The 17,900-nt window shown below is 42.3% G+C and overlaps 1 protein-coding gene across 5 annotated transcripts in view; it reads right to left on the bottom strand.

Annotated features, from left to right (window-relative positions):
• The window catches only part of calcr (calcitonin receptor), a 115,734-nt gene that overhangs the window by 59,583 nt on the left and 38,251 nt on the right, over nt 1-17,900 (bottom strand). The window lies entirely within an intron of this gene.

Here is a 17,900-nt window from a genome sequence, read left to right as displayed (position 1 = left end):
ATGTCAGATGTTGAACGAACATTAGATAAACAGTAATTGGGCACACATTAGGTTTGTTTGTATTGTATTCTACAGTGCAGGAAAAAAAACACGCTCCATTTATAATTCTGAGACCAAACTACATTCCACGGCAAAATTAATGATGATTCCCTCATCTCTTCAGGCGTAAAATGTTACTTTTGGAAGCTGTTTGCCCATCTGTGTAACTGAATTGCTTTTCCCCAGTTTACATTCACAGTTTACATTCAAGTGACAGTACGCATGAATAAGCACAAAGGAAAGCCAGGGAACTGCTGGACCCTTCAACTCTGAAACTGGAGCTCCATCTGTTGAATTTCAAATACTCAATAAGTTTGATGCTTGACAGTAAAATGATCTTGCAGTGTGCCAGTACATTTTCTCACCACAGGCCAGTCCACATTGGTTACCCAAAATTTTTTCAAGGGGAATGATGCTTGCACTAAGAGTCTAATTTCATTCACGGCACTAGCTGAAATAAATTCTCTCTGAAATAAATCTTGCATAAAGTTGAACTGCCTGGAACTAGTACTGGCTTCGAATACTTGTTGGTGTTTCCGAAAAACACTGTCAAAAACAACATTATTAATCCCAGGGTTAAACATATAGTAGTTAGGTGTTTCTGCAGTTCCAAATATATCCAGTAGGTGTAAATACATTACAAATAACATAGACTATATTAGGCCTACCACTGACAAGCAACTAAGCAAGTAGGCCAAGTTCAAATGTGCCAGGCACAATGTTTGAAAACTGAAACAACAACACCAGTCAACACCACCAAAAATGTTTTATTGAACAAACAAGTTTTAACAGAACAGTAGGCACAGGCCAGCTAATAGGCAGGCTATGGCTTCAAATAAAACAATAGCTGTGCTTAAAAGGCCATGCTTAAAAAAAATATACAATAGTCGGAATGTTCACACGTTCAAAATATGCAACAAACTTACTCACATTATCATCATCAAAAAAAATCCAATCCGACAATAGCCTGTTTATTTTCTGGGTGTGTGAAACAAATACATAGCCTATAGCCTTATCTGTTACTGAGATGACAGGGATAAAAAAGCCTTAAAATTTAAATAGGCGAAATAACGTTAGTGGTTGGAGAAATTAAACAAAATGCAGGCCTAATATATGGCAATGATGAGCATATCTTAATTAGTCGGCTATTATCAAACGTTTTCAAATAAATAAATAGCCTGTTTATTTTTGGGGAATAGCATAGAGAATAGCCTAAGAATCATATATGTTACAGAGCAATAACAAAAATAAAATAAATAAATAAATAAAACAATGCTCGGAGAAATAAACAAAATAGGCCTAATGTCGAGCAGCGAGCTAGGGCCTATATCTGCATATTTGGCATTGAGCATTTTTTTAATCATCTGGTAACTCAAAATGTTCCCACACTGCTGATTTCTCTGGCATCTTCAGCCAGCCTATTCAACGGCCACATGTAAATAAGTAGGTGTGCTGCACACTGAGGCCAGGCACGGTGGATGTGCGGCAGCAATTAATGATGCATTATCCTAAATTAGCTTTTAATTTATATTTTCCAAATGTTCTATAAATTCATAATAACTGGTCTAAAAAGGGTATTTTGCTGGCGAAATGTATTGTAATTTAAGCTACTTTTGCAAATAGTTTTGTTGCAACAAAAAAAAGAATACCAACCTGACAAAAGAATAGTAAAATATTTGAATTACTCGGGCCAGCGCTACTTGGAACTAGCTGCCACAGTTAGCCATTGGGGGTTCTTTCAGTTTTTATTAATCTGAATTTGAGTTGAGTTGAATTGGAAATTACAGGTCACAAGGGCACTGTAACAAATAAGGAAGTCACGTGCCAAATGTCAGTCAGCCTCAAATGGAGAAGACAGTTCAAACATATTGGATCTAACACGAAGTAAACAGTATTTTAAATGATTTTCAGCCTTTTTTATTAACCAGTTTGTTTATTTGTTTGTATATCCTGATTGGCTGGTGCACATGCAGCTACTGCTTTCCCTGGGAGCAACATAAAATACAATTAATAACTCAGTGAAGGACAGTTCTGATGACAGCTTCTGTCAAGCAGCTGTCATTTACACTGAGGTAGCTTCTGTGCTGACGGTGTTTAATGACTGTTTTACAGTAAGGGTATTTGAGCCGTAGCCACCTGTCTCCTCACCTCAGCACCAGCCAAACTTGGAGCTCAGACTGAACCAAGACACAACCCATGGAAACACGTTTGGCTATGCTGCTAATCTTGACCGATCCATATATGGAACAGGTCTGGCTTAACCAACCAGTAAACGTTTTCTGGTTTCTGAGCCAGCCTGAATTCCTAGAAAACTGATAGTGGTATGGGAAAAGATGAGCTCCAGCTGGTCATCAGGGAGATGACTGGCTAGTCCACAACACTGTCCGGATCATAATGTACAAACATCAGGATTAGGAACAGGTAAGGAATGCTGAATTTACCTCCGGCAAAACATCCTGGAAAGCCTGAGCACCCAGACATCTGGGACACATCTGCAGCAGATTGGGCTGGGCGTTTGTCTGGTCCAGAACATAGTCTTTCACACCGCTTGCTATTTATATCACAGTCTGCCTCCCACCTGCCACTCATTTTCCATCTCAGACTGTTTTCATTTTATTTTATTTACCAGGAACAGTGCATATTAATCAATATTTTCAGTTTCCACATCAATATAAATGTGGCAGAGTTAGCTAATGAGCTAATTAACATGCATGTCTTTGGACTGTGGAGGAAATCCACGCAGACCCGGCAAGAACAAACTCCACACAGAAAGGCCCAGACGGGGCTCAAACCCAGGACCTTCTCATTATGAGGCAACAGTGCTACCCACTGCGCCAATTTTTCAGAAAAAACTAACACATGTATGTCCACATTTATGCTCTCCATTTGTGGAACTAGCAAATTAATTGCAAGCAGTTACAACAAATAGAAATATAAAGCTACAGCCAGAGGACAAACGAAATACAGACTGTATCTCCAGTTCCTGGTCTATATCACTAGATTTGTCTAGATAATGGTAGAATCTGCACAAATCCATGATGATAAATGTGTCATGGAGATAAACGAAATACATGAATGGATCTTATGATCTTTATCTATCTCTCCTCTCTTATATGCTAAGTGGGGCCAAGCTTGGTTAATATTTAATGGAAGTGGTAATGAGCTAGTGGGGAAAAGAATACTCAAGTGCGGTGACATTGTGCCACAGGTGGTGTGGTTCATCACTAAACCAGGTCTTGACTCACTGTGGTGTAATATCCCAAAGCAGTGGAGGGCTTCCCACAGCCCTGGCCAAATTCCCAATCACTCAATCTCACTGTACCACAGCAATGGGTGATTGCAGTCATTGCATGCAAACGAGATGAAACAAAATACTAAACATGACTACTTTCATTTACCTAACATTGCTGTGTCACAATCATTATGGTGCCCTGAAGTGGGGGGGGGGGGCTATGTATAAACACTGCTACTATTGGTAATAGTTGTACTATTATTCATCAGCTTGTTGCTTCCATCCAACAGCTATTTTTGTCCTGGTCATTTTTTATGTCAATAAATAGTGTTACTCCTTTTGCATTTTGCAGTTGTCATTTCGTATTAATGTTATATGCTTCTTCTGATTCCATACCCTGTTCGGTAGACTGGACTTTTTGGTTTTCTGAGTTTTGGATCGCTGAGGTTCTACTGAATCATGTAAGCTCAAGAGAATAATATTTTATTGCTGAGGGCAGCTCACTTAAGATCATAGAGGAATACTGCCCTTATCCTGTAGAAATAATAATATTGTGCAGGGCTGTTGTGTGCTGAAGAAAAAATAGCAATCCATCTCAGTGAGTGCTGCTCATCATGTTTTAGGTCCTGATATCCCAAAGAAAGCATTCATGTGGTTTTAAGTTTAAAAAAAAGTTTCAAATGTCCATTCTCCAGAGCCTTTCATGAGTTTTATCAAGGACAGGCTGTTTTAGTCTCATTGACAGCAATTAACCTCTGTTCTTTTATTTATTTATTTATTTATTTTTTCAGATTTTTTCCCTTTTTCTCCCAATTTGGTAGCCAATTGTACCTCGTCTAATTCAATTGGAGGTAGTCATATTAGATGTACCGCCCGTACCCCATCCCTCGGCGGCCTGAATGAGAGCGACACGCCTTCTTCAAGCCGTCTCGTCTCGTGCCCATTGCCGTGATTCCAAGGCGCCCGAGGTGCTTATTGTGCGCCGATCTAATAACCCTGCCAAGTCCCTCCCTCTGGAGCAGCAAGCCAATTATTGCTGCCCCACGTGAGCCGGCCAAACTTGGCTTTTGGCAGGACCGAGAAATTAACCTCTCTTCTGATGGCTCCAACTAACTGAACAACATCTGTGCCGAGCCCTTGGATTTGTTCCTACCACAAGACGGGCCGTACTGAAGCAAACATCGTATCGCATTGTTGTGATGTCACTACTTCATGGAATCCCAAATGGCTCATTTAACCCCTCCTGAACAGACGGATGCGACACCAGTGTTGATTATTTGATCATATGACCATTCTTCAAGACACATGACCCTTGAAATGCATTGTGATTCCTAGGCCTTTCTATCGGTTTTCTGTAGGGCTATGGGCATAATGGGTGAAATGCACATTTTCTTGATTTCTTGAAATTCTAAATCTGGAAAAAACTAATTTCCTGTCTTGACCGGAAAGATCTTACCACTGACTGGCTCCTGCATAACTAAAAGCTAAAGTAACCTGCCACTAAATAATTATTTATGTAACTATCTATCACTTGGATGGGACTGCCTACTAATCACATTTTGCGATTGAAGCAGATTTTAAGCAGTGCATTAAAAAACGCCTGTTAAGAGCATTGAATATCTTGTGTACATGTGGCGATATCCATGTATTGGCTGCCACATAAAAGTGTATCCAGCACAGGACACAATGTGTAGATAATACAGCTGTGGTGGCAGTTTGAATGAATTTTTTCATTTGAATTAATCCAAATGCCAGATTTAACATTGCAATGAGCTTGACTATTGAACATTGTGTGGGAGGTTCCAGGACATCTTTTATTTCTCCCAGAAGCATAATTATTTGTATGACTGGACGTTTGTCACAGAAGTTGCAGGTAATTTCATCTTTTTTGCCAGTCCCTTGAATTCCCCGCAATTGTTTTGGAGAATAACTAATCTACATGGCCTGTAGCGTAGTGGTTACATTACATTACATTATTGGCATTTGGCAGACGCTCTTATCCAGAGCGACGTACAGTTGATTAGACTAAGCAGGAGACAATCCTCCCCTGGAGCAATGCAGGGTTAAGGGCCTTGCTCAAGGGCCAAACGGCTGTGCGGATCTTATTGTGGCTACACCGGGATTAGAACCACCGACCTTGCATGTCCTAGTCATTTACCTTAACCAATGGTTCTAATACCACAATAAGTAGCCACAATAAGATCCGAACAGCCATTGGGCCCTTGAGCAAGCCCCTTAACCCTGCATTGCTCCAGGGGAGGATTGTCTCCTGCTTAGTCTAGTCAACTGTACGTCACTCTGGATAAGAGCGTCTGCCAAATGCCAATAATGTAATGTAATGAAACAAACACATGTTCTTTCCGCGATGGACAAAATCGATTAAAGGCAGCACATCAATGCATTTAGCCTACTTTTTACTGGCGGCAACACTGTTTTTTTAAACTTCCGAAACCTGTTACTGTCACCACAGTTCAGCGCATTATTTGAGTCTCTTCCCACTGCTTGGCTGCAATCATTACTATTAATAATCTGTTTGATGATTTCTTGCTCTGGGAGTCGAGTGTGATTCTTGCTGCAAAGATTATTTCAGTGCATCTTTAGAGCCTACAAGTGTGTCACTGTCTCGCTTGTGCCTCAGTTTACGCCTGCTCTTTAGAGGCGGATAAATTTCAAGCACAAATGATAAGTTAATTGCGTGAACTTCAGTAAATTCAATGGAAAACAAACAATAGGTAATTTCGGGCTAATGGTCAAGAGAGGAATTGCAGCAATAAACACCCTCAAACCACAACACTGTTTATCCCTCCCCCTTCTCTGTGAACGTGCTGATGTTGACCGTTGAGCTTCTTTCCTTAATGCACATGTATCTTGGTAATCTTGCAAATAACGAGCGGAGATATAAGTGTGACTGATTATGTATTCTGTTGAATTTACTAAAGTTATGACAATTAACAAGGGTCGAGTTTTGTCTGAAATTTCACCACCTCTAGAAAGCAGCCATAATCACGGTGCAAAAAGACAAAAGACACATGCATCAGCATAGAAGAGGCATGGAGAGAATTATTGCAACACTATTTCAATTCTCTAAGCAAAAATTATCATGAGATACAAATTAAGCAACCACGCATTCATTAAGGCTGGGTGCTTATCACAGAAAATATTTACAAAATAATGTATTAAATTAACCAATATCTCATGCGAAGCATGACATGCTCAACCGTAGAGATAGTAACAAGTGTTTGAGGTTTTAAAAAATCAGTGTTGCTGCTAGTAAAACATATGAGTAAATGCATTGATATGCTGCTTTTAATCGCTTTCGTCCATTGTGGAAAGAGCATGTTTTTTGTCTTTAACAGAACATTGTTAGAAGCATGCTCAAATTGCTGTAATAATAAAAGCAGGGTTTGTTTTGATTAGTTATCCTCCAAAACAATAATGGAAAACAATGGGGGAAGGCTCCAACAAAAGAGAAAACCACTAACGACTGTGACTGTGACAAGCACCCAGTCATACAAATTATTTATCTTCTGGGAGAATTATATGTCCTGGAACCTCTCACACAACCTTTCCATTCTATCCCGGCAACAGTCGAGCTCCTTGCAACATTTGGATGAATGCAAATGATAATTCCTGCCACAGATGGAATATCTATGCATTCTGTCAATAAACATGAGTTTAAACTGGTCCGCGTAGATCCGCGTAGGATCTGCTACATTCACAAAATGCAATTCCCATTCCCAGTATCATTCACTGAGTCAGGCAGACTGTGACCGCACCACCTCAAGCTTGCCAGCCCGCAGTTTGCGCTGCAAGCTTCATGTATGTAAATCTGACCTACACAAATACTAAACTGGCACCAGTACTGTATGTCAATTCATATATATTACACCATATCTTGCCAATCTTTTCCACCTTAACACATATTGATATTACACAAAATCGATCGAAAATATGCAATAATAATAAATTACATTTCAAAACTTCCATTTCCTAATTTATAGAAACCTCAGTTATCAACCTCACCTATCACAAGGTACACATTAAAATGCTCAGTGTTAATCATGAGTGCGCAGTGCTAATTGCCCAGTGACGCATTCGCAATATTGCTGCCAGTAATGTCAGGGTCTCCAAAAAGAAATCATTGTACCCACTGACTCCAGAAATACATAATAATGATAGATATAATAATGCTGATAATAATAATTATACATGCTAGACCAATTTCTGCTACAGTAATTTGCGTAATGGTTTTTACGTAATTAAATGTACAAGACATGCTTGAAGTGCCAGTTAATATAAATTGTAACTCACTACTATTCATCTATTTGGTATATCTTTTTGAAAACAGCAATCTTTACACAGATACAAATAAACCGTTAGAAATATACAGATTTGTTTATTACTGAAAATTAAGTAATTAAATTTAATTATACTAGATTTGAATGTTCATAATATTTAATGTTCATAAATGAAATATTGATTCATAACAATATATCTGATCATGAATGAGGTACTTATCTTATTCAATAGTTCTGTTCTCCCTCCCCATATTTGAAACATTCAATAGTATTTGTATGTTGGCGGTGGTATGTATGGGCAGCCTGTAGCGTAGTGGTTAAGGTAAATGACAGGGACAGGCAAGGTTGGGGGTTTGAATCCCGTTGTAGCCACAATAAGATCCACACAGCTGCTGGGCTCTTGAGCAAGGCCCTTAACCCTGCATTGCTCCAGGGGAGGATTGTCTCCCGCTAATCAAATGTACGTCGCTCTGGATAAGAGCGTCTGCCAAATGCCAATAATGTAATAATGTATGTTTGTCTGATCAGCCTGTAAATGTAAATGTCCTGGCCATGGAGGGCCATGGCACAGAGTATATAATCACGAACGGAGCTTGAATATATACTGTAGTTAGTTCAATTATTTGCTAATTAAGGCAATACATGCATGATTTATATAAAGTGAAATCTGTTTTTGTGTTTAAATATAAACTATTGTTTATATGTTATGCTTTAATGCAGGCACCATGTGCAAGCCAGTCAATTCCTCCCCATTGGTCATTTAGCTCCTCTCTCAGCACATACCATTGCTGACCAATTTAAATTCACAGGTTTCCTATTTTGTTCGCAGAGTGTAGGCTTAGAGTGTGGAGTGTTGGAGAAACCATTGCAGCAAGCTAGCAAAATTATATGTCCTTTTTCTTTCTCTCTCTCTCAATCTCTCTCATACACAGTGCAGTCCGTAAGTATTTGGCCAGTGGTACAATTTCTGTACTTTTGGTTCTGTACTCCAGCACATTGGATGTGAAATTAAACAATGAACATGAGGTTAAAGTGCAGACTGTCACCTTTAGTTTGTGACGTTTCTCAGCTGTTTCTGATTAGCCAGGCATATTCAATCACTTCCTTAGTGCTTCCTTAAGCTTTCAGTATCCAATCTTGATTCTAGGCTTTTGATTGCTTTTGGAGTCTGTTATTGGTCTTTGTTGACATGAGGACCAGAGTTGTGCCAATGAAAGTCAAGGAAGCCATTTTGAGAAATTAAACATAGGCCAAACAGGCCAAACAGGCTCTCACTAACAAATTTGTTAGAAGAAAGAGAGCACCATGGTATGTTTGCCTATGGGATTATTGCCTTGCTGTGGGATGAGCACCGCCCAAGGAGTTCAGAGGCATTTGATTGCACTTGAGCAGATAAGATGCTTCTGCATACTTCAGAATTAAGTCTGCTGCTGCTATCAGCAGTAACATTATCAGTGGAGGCAAGTGAGTCAGCACCTGTGGCAGCCGTATATGCCCAAACTACACTGCTCAAAAAAATGAAGGGAACACTTAGTCATCACAGTGTAACACCAAGTCAATTAGACTTCAGGGATATCAATCAGTCCATTTATTTAGGAAGCACAAGTGATTGTGAATCAATTTCACCTGCTTTGGTGCAAATGAAAGTGAGAACAGGTGGAATGGAGATGCAAAAGCAAGACAACCCCCAAAAAGGTAATGGTTTTGCATGTGGTGGCCCCATGCTCTCTCCTTATCCTTCCTGACTGATTTGTCTCTAGTTTCTCAGTCCAATCAGGTTGCACAGGTAGTCCAGCTCCTCCAGGATGGCACATCCATACGTGGGGTCGCAAGAAGGTTTGCTGTGTCTCCCAGCACAGTCTCAAGAGCATGGAGGAGATACCAGGAGACCGGCCATTACACAAAGAGAGCTGGACAAGGCCGTAGAAGGGCATCAACTCAGCAGCAGGACTGGTATCTGCTCCTTTGTGTGAGAAGGAACAGGAGGAGCACTGCCAGAGCCCTACAAAATGAGGCTACTGGTGTGCATGTTTCTGACCAAACTGTCAGAAACAGACTCCATGAGGGTGGCATGAGGGCCCGACGTCCTCTAGTGGGACCTGTGCTCACAGACCAGCACAGTGCAGCTCGATTGGCAATCGCGAGAGAATTGGCAGGTCCACCATTGGTGCCCTGTTCTCTTCGCAGATGAGAGCAGGTTCACACTGAGTACATGTGACAGGCGTGAAAGAGTCTGGAGAAGGCGTGGTGAACATTATGCTAACATTGTCCAGCATGACCGGTTTGGCAGTGGGTCAGTGATGGTCTGGGGAGGCATATCCTTCAAGGGTCGCACAAACCTCTATGTCATAGCCAATACCCTGACTGCTGTTAGGTTGTTAGGTACCGGAATTAAATCCATTGTCAGACCTCCAATTGAGCACCTATGGGACATTCTGTATCGGTGCATCCGACGCCGCCAAGTACTGCCACTGGCTGTCCAGGAGCTCACTGATGCCCTGATCCAGGTCTGGGAGGAGATCCCCCAGGACACCATCTACCGACTCATCAGGAGCATGCCAGGACGTTGTCAGGAGTGCATACAGGCATGCAGGGGCCATACACACTACTGAGTCACATTATGAAAAGTTGGATCAGCCTGTCATTTCAATTTTTTACTTAGATTACGTCATTTTATACAATGTACATCACTATTTTAGTCTTCACATGTTGCTCTTGCCATCACTCTGCTACAAGACAATCTGTCCAAAAGAGCTTTGTCTTAAACTCTGCAGGCTTTTTTAGGTACTACTTAGGAAACTATAAGCTACCCATCCTGTTTTTGCCACTCACTTGTGGTTTATATCTTGCAGTGTAGCCTCTGTACTGTAGATCTGTTTGTGAAGTGTTCTGCGGAGAGCTGTCACGGACACATCCATGCCTGCCTCCTGAAAGTGTTCCTGATCTGTCGGACAGGTGTTTGAGGGTTTTTCTTCATTGTGGTGAGAATTCTTCTGTTGTCAACTTTATTACTGAGCTCACCAGTGATCTTTTTAATTTTATTGATGTTCTAAATAGAATACCAAGGTGTTATCATCATAGACTCAAGTCCCTCTATATTATACATTAAAGCAGTTTATATTTTTGTATGTTAACATTTTCACACGTTTTAAAACATTTGTAACATCATTTAGTGTTTTAACACTGAGCTAGCTCATTTTAGCTGTCTTAACATCAGTTATTAACAGTATTGCAATGTAATTTGCTGTAGCTAACTGAGCTACCTAGCGTATGTTCATCCAACACAGCTAGCTCTATGTAGCATATCTATTTTAGCCAATATTCATATTCGTAATCCTAATTGCAAATGTATTCCTGTGTGCTGTAAAGAACTTGGTTTAACTAGCTGGCATGATCGCTAAAACAGCTAGTGTGCATATAACTTGTCCATAACATAGAAAAGAAAAAAAAAAGCTAGCAAAAGTGTCTTATTTGTTCCCTGCTGTAAAATCCAGCGATGATTACAAACTTGTGGGAAAGACAGTACATTATGAGGCTCTTCTATGCGAATAAAGTGGTGCAATGTGAATGAACAGCACGATATATGACCTAAAACAACACTCGATTAAGCATATTGTAACGGCCTGGGGTTCTGTACCTGGGCTGGATGGGTAGTCTGTGGCTACCCGGTCTTGTTTAAAGTTTTTATTAGAAAATGTGTCTTAGGGCAATTTTCAATGTTTTTGCTGTGCACAGGGTGCAGCCATGTTAGAAACAGTGACGTTGCTCGCCCGGGCAGGGGTAAATTGGGTGGAGTTATCTTCTCGTCGTGTGTCATAATGTGGTGTTCAAACAGGTTGTCTGATCTGCTATTAAAAACAATTGTTGCCCGACTAGTTTGGTCTTTGATGAGCTAGACACCGTCCTCAGCTCCTTCCCTGAGGATGGCACCCCACTGATTCTCCTTGGAGACTTCAACATCCACCTTGAAGCCTCCCAGGCTGCTGCCTTCCTACCGCTAATCCACTCCTTCGGCCTCTCCCTGCAACACTCTCCTCCAACCCACAAGGTGGGCAATGTCCTAGACCTTGTCTTTGTGAGGAACTGCTCATGCTCCGATTTCACGGTTACCCCTCTGCATACATCTGATCACCACTTCATCTCATTCTCCCTCCCTCTTCCTCCCCATCCTCCTCCCCCTCCTCCCACCCACACTTCCTCAGCCCGCCGTAACCTCCACTCCCTCTCACCCTCTTCCTTTGCCACCACTGTCACCGCCTCACTCCCCCCTCTCGAATCCTTCTCCAAACTCCCCACTGACTCTGCATCTGCCACCCTCCTTTCATCTCTCTCCTCTGCCTTTGACTCTCTCTGTCCCCCTGTCTCAAAGCCACCTTGCACATCCCCTCCTAGTCCTTGGATATCTGACACCCTCCGTACCTCAGAGAGGAAGTGGGGAAAATCCAGAGACCCTTCAGACCTCACAATTTACCAGTCTCTCCTGGCGGCATTCTCTTCCACTGTCACTGCCACCAAAGCAAAATACTATCAGACACAAATTCAGAACTCCGCTTCTAACCCCCGGAAACTGTTCTCCATTTTCTCCTCTCTCCTCAACGCACCGCCTCCTCCACCTCAGTCCTCCTTCGCTGCTGATGACTTTGTTGATTTTTTCACAGTCATCCGCAGATCCTTTACAACCACCGCCCCCCTTACTGTGCCCTTCCCCCCTCTAGGCCCATCCCTTCCTTTTCCACTTTCTCCCCCCTTACAGACTCTGATGTTTCCCAACTCCTGTTCTCCCACTGCCCTACAACCTGTGCCCTTGACCCTATCCCCTCTTCTCTTCTCCAGACTATCACACCTGACATTCTCCCCTTTGTCACCTCCCTTGTCAACTCCTCCCGGTCTTCCCGCTGTTTTCCAGCATCCTCCATGAGGGCCCACATCACTCCACTGCTAAAAAAGCCTACTTTTCTTTCTAAACCCATAAACCGAGCTGCTTCTACTGAACTTTCTTCCTTCTTTTCTAACAACAACCTGCTAGACCCCCATCAGTCTAGCTTGAGATCGGGCCACTCGACAGAGACCGCGCTCCTCTCCGTCAGTGAGTTGCTCCATGCCGCACGAGCAGCCTCCCTCTCCTCTGTCCTCATTCTTCTAGATCTCTCTGCTGCCTTTGACACTGTGGATCACTCCATCCTCGTGTCCGCCCTGTCAGCAACGGGCATCTGTGGCACAGCCCTGGACTGGATTGAGTCCTACCTCTCTGATCGCTCCTTCCAGGTTGCCTGGGCTGGTATGGTATCGACGCCTCGGCCCCTTGCCACAGGAATTCCCCAGGGCTCAGTCCTAGGCCCGCTTCTTTTTTCTCTTTACACTCGTTCCCTTGGCCCTGTGATCACTGCACATGGGCTATCCTACCACTGCTATGCGGACGATACCCAACTCTTCATCTCATTCCCACCATCTGATACACAGGTTTCTGCCCGTATCTCTGCTTGCCTGAGTGACATCCAGAGCTGGATGGACAACCACCATCTAAAGCTCAACCCAGGTAAGACTGAAATGATATTCATCCCTGCTAATACCTCTCCCCATCTGGATCTCTCCATTTCCCTCGGGGATACCACACACACCATCACCCAGTGAAAGGAACCTCGGTGTGGTGATGGACAGCAGACTATCCCTTTCCGAGAACATTGCGGCGGTGACCCGGTCATGCAGGTTCTTCCTATACAACATACAGAGAATCCGCCCCTTTCTCACCCCCTACTCGACCCAGCTCCTGGTCCAAGCGACGGTTCTGTCCCGCCTGGACTACTGCAATTTCCTCTTGGCTGGCCTCCCAGCGTCCGCCATCAGACCCCTCCAACTTATCCAGAATGCAGCAGGTCGTCTGGTCTTCAACCTTCCCAAATACTCACACGTCACCCCCCAGCTTACATCCCTCCACTGGCTGCCTGTCATGGCTCGCATCAAATTCAAAACATTGGTGCTAGCCTTCCAAGCAGTTAAGGGGTCTTCCCTAGCTTACCTCCAAAAAATCATCAGACCCTACAACCCTGCCAGACCTCTTCGTTCAGCCTTCACAGGCCGCTTGGCATCTCCCCCTCTCCGAACCTCCACCTCACGCTCACGACTACTGTCTGTTCTGGCTCCACGGTGGTGGAACAAACTCCCCGTTGAGGTCAAAACTGTAGAATCTCTCCCTACCTTCAAGCGCAAACTGAAGACGCACCTCTTCAAGCAGCACCTCTCCCCATCCCTCCCTACCTCCCTGTGAACCTTAATTGTTGTCTTTGTGATGTACTTTGTGTTTCGGTATTTTTAGTTGGCTAGGTAAGCAGTATTTGGATAGTTAAGTTTGGTCACTTTTGCTTTGTTGTTTGTTTATTTGTTTGTTTAAAAAAAAAAAAAGATAGGCCCTGGTCCTTATCTTTGTTGTACGGGTAGCAATTGAAATTGTACTTATCCCTGGTTATGGGTATGCACTTTGTTGTACGTCGCTCTGGATAAGAGCGTCTGCCAAATGCCAATAATGTAATGTAATGTAATGTAATGTCAGTCTGCGAATGTTTGCTGTGAAGAGCATTACTGTTAGTCTGTTTTAATAAAACGAAGCTGCCAAGCGATTCGAAAACACCACTGTGTCTCTGCCTCAGTCTTTGGAGCCAGCGCTCGCCACAATATGTAATGTGATAAACCAGTGTAGCAAAGTAGCGCAGCTGTCTGGCGAAGCACTGCTCTCTTTCCAGTCCTTGCAAGGATCTTTCCATTTCGTGGCAAATGACACCCCATAACGACTTGGCATAGCCACATGCATTACCAGCTCCATTTTGAATTTATTTGTTGCCAGAATAGCTGAATAGCCCATGGAGCATCCAGCTCCTAAACTCCACAAAAATAATAAAAACAGACAGTCGCTCACAGCTTGATTTTCACTGAAAGTTGTCCCAAGCTGCAATTAATAGCAGGCAGCTATCATTGCCCACACTGACCTGGCTTCTTCAACATCTGGCTTGAACATTAGCAAAAGGAATTCAACTGAAGTAGTTAGCTATTTCACTGTACCTTTATTTCTGAGTGTAGGCTATGTAGTTATCAGACCATTTCACCTGTACTTGTACAGCACATTCATCTGATGTTTATTTACAAAGTGGAATGTGAATGCCATTGATTAGTTGAACGTAACGGGTCAAATGTCACCACGAAGAGCGTCCCACTGATGAACAAAATGTTCCGTACTACCGTGCTTTTGTGCTCCAAGTGCGGACACCCAAACACTGACTGGAGTGTGGACTCGGGAGCATGGCAGTTGGGAGCACGGAAGTTTGCTGTTTGAGACACAGCTTTTGTCATACCTGCACGATGGAAGTGATTAATTACACCTGACTAATCAGAAACCGCTGAGAAGCCAACCGTCCAATGTGTTAAATAGCAAAACAAGGAAGAATAGCATTTGAACTAGGCATTGCATTCCAGTTCAGTGTAATGAAATTCAATGCAATTGGTAATGTAATCCGTGTTGGTGATTCATGAACTACCACTCTAACTACCACCATAATCAGACCAAAAGGGCTCTCTGCTTTGGATTTCTCTGCGTGTCCTCATTTCTATTTGAACAGAATCACACCCCTAACTCACTTCTGAGTTGAATCAGTGGATTGGTGAATTATAAGTCTGACACCCCCTCAGCTTGACACTCTTATTGATGCTCTTTCCATTCCACTGCATTCCCAACAGATGTGGTACAGAGTTGTGAGGAGCCTCGCACTCCACTTAACTCCTCTCCCGAACCAACGCCATCCCGCCAAGTGATTCACGGACTCATAAATCCCATCAGAACGGCCTCCTTTATTGTGACAAGTCATATTTGCAACTAATCCATCTCCCTGGGACGAGAAGCTTGAAGAGTGAATCCACATGTGTCGCAGCTGTTTCGCCAGTGGCAGACAACATATATTCAAAGTTGAAAGAGACAAAGAGCATGTGGCTGTCAAACGTGAGGAAAAAAAAGAGTGTAATCAAAAGCCTGTGGAAACAAAAAAGCTCAGTTTCTTTTTTTACGTACACAGCGCCATTGACATATTTCTCAAAAGTGCCGACATTTTATGAAGCCAGCTGTTTCCATCACTGAAAGAGAATGGAGTGTAACCACTCCAGGAGGATGGCTCTTTCATTACTCTATTTTTCTGCTTTGTGACTCAAAAAGGTAGAGGGCTTTTTATATTGTATATTGTAACCACAGCTACTCAGATCCAAAGTCAGGTGTATCATTGGACCATGCTATTTCACTCAGCATGCAGAACCTGTGTAAAATGACAGCAGAAATCTTAATGAAATGCCTTTGATGGGGAAAACCCCATTACACTTTCTGCATTTCGAAAGTTAGCAACAACCCGCCTCAAAGCTGAATACCAGTTAAAAATGTCCTTAATTGAGAAAGTGATTAAAAATTTGTTTAACCTGCCAATTATATGTATATGCCAAGGATGCATATTAATGCAATGGCCTGAGCTAATGAATTGGCATACCAGTGGGCCAATAATTGATCATAAAAGCAGTATTGCCAAACATCTGTGTAATAGGTATGGCCTTTCTGCATAGTATCTCCTCCCTACCTAGCTCTGCCCCATATCTATCTGGCAGCGAGGCTGGCTGGAGAGGCATTTCCATCAACCCTGCAAATTCCATTGTGGTACTGATAATACATACAGAATGTATTCACTCTAAAATGTCACTTCTATAATTACCTATGCAACTATCACAGACCCTCTAATCTGGGCCCTCTAATGTCCAGGTTGATGATAGACATATCTCAAATGCATGGATTCGTTCCTGCATTTGTTAGTTTGTTCATAAATTGTTTATGCAAATTAATCATATTTTTCTTATTCGGTTATGTCTAAAAATGTACTTTACATGTCCAAAAACTGTACTTAGCGATTAAGGAAATGGGACAAACTGCTGGGACGTGTAGCCACTTTAATGGTTATAACACCTCAATGCCCTTCCATCCAAATTACAGTTCAAACCATTATAATGCTGACAGACTATAAAACCTAGAATTTGCCACAGGTTCAAGCAGGGGCGTTCTAAGGGGTGGCCAGTGCCACCTTAGCATGAAGTATGGCCACCCCATAGACAGTAGTCCGCCCCAGTATTATATATATTTTTTTGCCAGTGCAATTTGATATAAATAATTGTGATAGTCGCATAGGTAATTATAATGTCATCATTATGTTTGGCTACATAGTGACAGACCATAACATAACATAACATAACATAACATAACATAACATAACATAACGTAACATACAAGGTAATGGCAAAAGCCCAGCAATGCTCGCCTTTTCCTACCCCTAAGTGTATCTACTGCCTAAATTGCCTAAAAGCTAAATATGGCAATGTGGTGGCCTGTAGCGTAGTGGTTAGCATGACTGGGACCTGCAAGGTCGGTGGTTTGATCCCCGGTGTAGCCACAATACGATCTGCACAGCCCCTAACCCTGCATTGCTCCAGGGGAGGATTGTCTCCTGCTTAGTCTAATCAACTGTACGTAGCTCTGGATAAGAGCGTTTGCCAAATGCCATTAATGTAATGTAATGTAAATGGAATCTAACACTGTATCAAGCTCCTGCACACACTGCAGGATGTTTCTGCCTCCAGTACATGCGCTCGCAAACTATTCCAGACATTGACCACTCGCAGTGTGAAAAAATGCTTCTGGACATCTGTATGGAATTTCTCCTTTGCCAATTTCCATTTGTTCTTGTTCTGCAAACTGAACCTGAAGAATCCCCTATACTTCACTTTGTTAATCTCTTTAATGAATTTAAAGACCTCAATCAAATCCACTTTAGCCTCTTTTTATTAAACTTAAAGAGATTAAGCTAATCCTCCTAATCTTATTTTTTATACATAGAAACAATCTGGTTGCTTCTCTGAACCTTTTCTAGTGCCTCTATGTCCTTCTTATAGGGCAGTCCCCAGAACTGCACACAGTACTCCAAGTGTGGTATTGTATAAGGTGAGTATAACTTCCTTGGACTTATAATCAATACTCCTGGCTATGTATCCTCCTCATGTGATCTCCCAAAATGCATGAATTTTAATACTGATGTTATTACCAACAAGGATGAAATGGAAAAATGTTTTAACCAACATTTTGTCTCACTGGCACTTCATATGCACATTCTGTCTGTATCTAACTCATCCATCCATGGTGTATCTAATGTACAAGTATTTGTACCTGTCGATATTCATCAAAATGTGGGTTATCTGGGAGATGTGACAATCTTTAATATAAGATCCTTCAATAAGGAAGTCCTCAAGGTGCTTTCCTTCCC

This window comes from Conger conger, chromosome 9, assembly GCF_963514075.1.
Source record: "Conger conger chromosome 9, fConCon1.1, whole genome shotgun sequence".
Classification (NCBI taxonomy): domain Eukaryota; kingdom Metazoa; phylum Chordata; class Actinopteri; order Anguilliformes; family Congridae; genus Conger; species Conger conger.
This window is presented reverse-complemented; position numbering and strand designations above follow the sequence as displayed.